A 4,702-nucleotide genomic window follows, 5' to 3' on the forward strand; every position below is an offset into this window, starting at 1 on the left:
ACATGTATATAAAACTATGAAGTTCTAAAAGTGAGTTATTTTCTCCGATGAGAGCTGATTTTACATATTAGGTATCAAAGATAACAAACTAGTGTGGCGAAAATCATTTACAACCTATGATAAACAAAAATTGATTTCTACGATAAAAGATGGTGGTGTAGGCGTAATAGTTTGGGGGGTGTATCGCAAGTAATGGTGTTGGCAAACTTGAATTTATACAAAATAAACTGCATAAATGTGGATATCTAAATATACTTAAAACGAATTTGAAAGAAAATGATAGAATGTTAGGGCTTGAGGCAACCTTTTTGTTTTAGCAGGAAAACGACCCTAAGCATGCAACAGCGATCATACGGATTTGGCTGATGAATCATGCCCCCAGGTAACTTCAAACACTATCAGAATCACTAGATCTTAGTCTCATAGAACATCTAAGGGTTTATTTGGAAAATAAGATTCGCCAGCACACGATTTTCAGCAAGAACATGTTATGAAACCTCATCAAGGAAGAATGGCTAAAAATAAACGCACAGGATACTGCAAAGCTGGTTGAGTCCATGCAAAGACGCTTAACTGAAGTTATTAAATGTAGAGGTTATCCCACAGGCTATTAAATTTAAGATTTCTGTGAATTTTAATTGTTCTAATGTAAATATCAAAAAGTGAACATAGGCTTTTTCTGCTTTAAAAATTGTTGCTTTTGCAAATAATTGTGTTTAATTTTATTTTAAAGAATAACTGTTAATTTTGTTTTGTAGAACTTTATTGTTGTTTCTTTGGTTAAAATAAATCAGAAAATAAAAATTAATTTGAGTAAAATTAAAAAAGTTGTGCGAAATATAAAAAAAATTTTGTGAGTGAACGTAGACTTTTTTTGCTGTGTGTATGCACAAGTTTAAGCGAACATCGAGCAAAAAATATATGTTAAGAGATGTTTCTATACTGTCGCCAACAGCTACTGTTTTATAAATCAGAATATATTTAAGCTTTAGCCGAATTATTTTTAAATTAAAATAAATACAATCAAAAATTTAATTGAAGTATGTAGAAAAACAAAATATAAACTTTTGTGTTAAAAAAATAAAAACAATTGAAATAACATAACTCTTTTGTGCCGTTTTTATTATGTATGTTGTATTATATAATACAGATAAATATACAATTCAATACCGTTTCAAGATGTGAATTTTAATATATAAAATATACGAAAAGTTCTCTTGACGGTGTACTATATAAAAGTAAATTTTTTATCGTTTAGTTCCATAAATTGCATTCATATATTTTGACGTGACATGTGGGCGGTAATTGTTAAATTGATAACAAATACGATGTTCTCTTTATTATTTTACGTTGAATTTTATATACACTTTATTATGCTAGACTCAAGATCTGTTTGCTATTTAAAGTGGTTTCAGAACTATTAATTTTTGAATTTGATTTTTAGTTATATTTTTTATATATTGTAAATATGACAAATTTCATGAATTTATATCAAATTTTGAATAAGAGGTTCGCTCTTAATGCGAACTATGGCTCCAGGTCGCCCAACATGGAGTTCGAACACAGCACTAATACCAACCCGCATAATCTTCATTCGATAAACGAATCAATACGCTTATTGCTTATTATTTATTTCGTACTTATACGAGGGCTGCTATATATATTTCTGGCTCATAATGAAAATGCGAATATTTATCATCAAAAATTGTTTTACTGTTTTTCAAAGTATTCTCCAGCCTGATTAATACACTTTTGCATGCGCTCAAACCAATTGTCGAAGCACTTTTTCCACTCCGATTGAGACACCTCCAAAACATGGTTTTTGAACGCTTCAAGAGCATCTTCTGGCGACGAAAATCGTTGACCACGCATTTTTTCTTGATGTGCGGGAATAAAAACAAGTCATTGGGTGCCAAGGCAGGGCTGTACGGCGGATGACCCATCAATTCGACGTTTTGGCCGGTCAAAAAGGCGGTCGATGTGTGAGAGTTCGCGTTGTCATGGTGAACCATGATTCCTCTTCTCTTGTTCGTTTTTCGAATTCGTTCGTTCTCCGAAGACTTCAGGCAAACAAATTATGATGTACCATTCAGAAGTTACCGTTCTTCGTTGCTCAAGCGGAACAGTCGCACATGACCATTTTTGCCAAAGAAACAGGCGACCATTTGCTTCGAAGTGCGTCTTCCACGAACAACTTTCGTTGGATTTGGCTCGTCTTCGAAGATCCACAGGGTCGGTTGTTGTTTTGTTTCGGACTCATACGCATAGATCAATGAATCGTCACCTGTGACGATCTTAAAAACGTCTTTTCAAGCACTGCAAACGTATTTTTTTAACATTTCTTTGCACCAATCGACATGAGCCTTTTTTTGAGCGATTGTCAAATTGTGCGGAATCCAATGAGAACAAACCTGTTTTACGGCCAGGTGTTTATGCAATATCGAATGAATGCTAGAGAAGAAATACCCAAGGATACCGCTATCTCACGGTATGTCACATGACGATCTTGCATTATCAGTTCACGCACGGCATCAATGTTCTCTGGCACAATGGCTGGTTTTGGACGACCTTTACTGAATTCGTCGTTGAGCGAGCGTCGGACACGATTGAATGCATTAAACCAGTTTTTCACAGTGCTATGGGATGGTGCTTCATCGCCATATAAAGATTTAAGTTCATCAATGCACTCTTGTTGTGATAATCAATGTCGAAAGGTGTGAAAAATGATCGCACTAAAACGTGTTAATTCCATTTTTGGCCGAGATGAATTCTTTAAGTCGCTGTAAATAAAACAATTCACAATTTAATGACAACACGTTCTGAGAGATGTTATGCTTAAAAATGTCAACCTTTTCAATGGAAATGTCAGATTGCACCTGACAACACTTAAGGATGCCTAAGCCAGAAATATATATAGCAGCCCTCGTAATGGTTTGTGAAATGTGTTATACCAACACATTGATAGGAATGACTATGTGGCATTACATTAATGCGATAGGCTTTGTGCAACAATGCGAGTTTGATGTTATATTGAAGATATAAGGGTTATAATCACTATAGTTTATTTGGAATACTTACAGTAGCTATTGTTGGTTTTCCGTGTAAATATGTCATCATCAGGCTATCACCTGTCAATTTCAACATTCAGAAATAAACGTTTGTGTGTAGTAATGGTAAGCTGAAAGCAACTGTGGCAATTGTGCCAAAAACTTGCCAGTGTAGTTGCTGGAAAAAATTTTGATTTCAAAAAATGTTTTATTAACCGAAAACGACGCTTAAGGCGTTAAAAATGATATCTCATCAAACGAATCAAACGTAAAATTTGAGTAAGCGCTGATATAACTTTATTCCAATTAAGGGGACTACTTTGATTAAACAAATTTTTAAATAATTCCGGATACTTTGTACACTTAATGCATACATAATCTACTACGCCGGTTTTTAATAATTTATACGAGTGCAAAAGAGAGCATCACTACAAATTGCTTTTGAGTGAGTTTTTAATATCTGCAATTTAGTCGTCCAGGTTAATGCTACTAGCGGCAATGCAACAATATCAGATCAGTATCAACATTTCTAAGAAGCAGCAACAGCCGTGGATTTTATGACAACAACAAACATTAATTGTTGTAATTGCAACAACAACAGTGAAGAGCAGCAATTGCATCGACAGCTGCAATTTTTAAATTAAATTTGCCATGAAACATTAAACATATTTGAAAGAAGCACGCCTCATTGTGCGACATGTTGTTTATTATTTTTACATACATTGCATTATTTTGCCAGTGTCTTTATGTTGTTGTTATTGTTGTTGTTCGCTGTTAATGTTGCGATTCTTATTTCTGAATAAATGCACTAGATATGAAAAAATAGTGCAGTAAAGAAGAAACAAAAACGTAAAAAATAAGAAACAGAAAAATAGAACAAAGAATAAAACAAAAGCAAATGCTTTAATCCAAGAAACAGCAAATCACATGCAACAACTGTTGCTGCTCTGTTATGGCAATGCAACGCGTCGCACAGTGTGACAAAACACAAAATTAGGCGGTCAAAATTCGATATTTTCGGAACCAGTATAGATATTGATATGAAATTTTCCTAAAATATAGTTTTTGAGATGATCGGTCGATTGGGCGATTCATGCGAAATTTTTGTCCCAACATGGGGCATTTAGCGTGGTCCCAAAATTACTTAAAAACTATGATAGGTAGAAAGCTGAATTTTGGTGTCCGGAAAACTTATATTATTATCTATATTCCAAAATTTTTGTATGGTTTTCTGCCCACTGGCACACCCACCCCCCATACAAAATTTTCATATTAAATCATTTATTATCGTTAAAAAAACTTTTTACACTTACTGGACTATATATATACATGACGTACATAGCAACACAACTTTATGCAAAAAATGGGCGTGATCCGCCCATAAGTTCCTAAGTTATTTGCAGTTTTATGCAACTTTAGCGAAATTATGATTTCGTAAAAATTGAACCAACTTTAAACCCTTATAGCTTTTTCACTATTTATTCAAAAATGATCATTTTGATTTTCTTTAAAGCTTAGGATATTGTTATTCACTATGTGTAAAAAAATTTCAATTTTAATTATCAATAAAATTTTATTAGCGAAATTGCACAAAAAGTCAGTAATTTTTTCATGGTCATTTTCACTTCTATCTGCAATACCCAAAACAGGTATCT

Source organism: Teleopsis dalmanni, chromosome X (genome assembly GCF_002237135.1).
Source record: "Teleopsis dalmanni isolate 2A chromosome X, ASM223713v2, whole genome shotgun sequence".
NCBI lineage: Eukaryota > Metazoa > Arthropoda > Insecta > Diptera > Diopsidae > Teleopsis > Teleopsis dalmanni.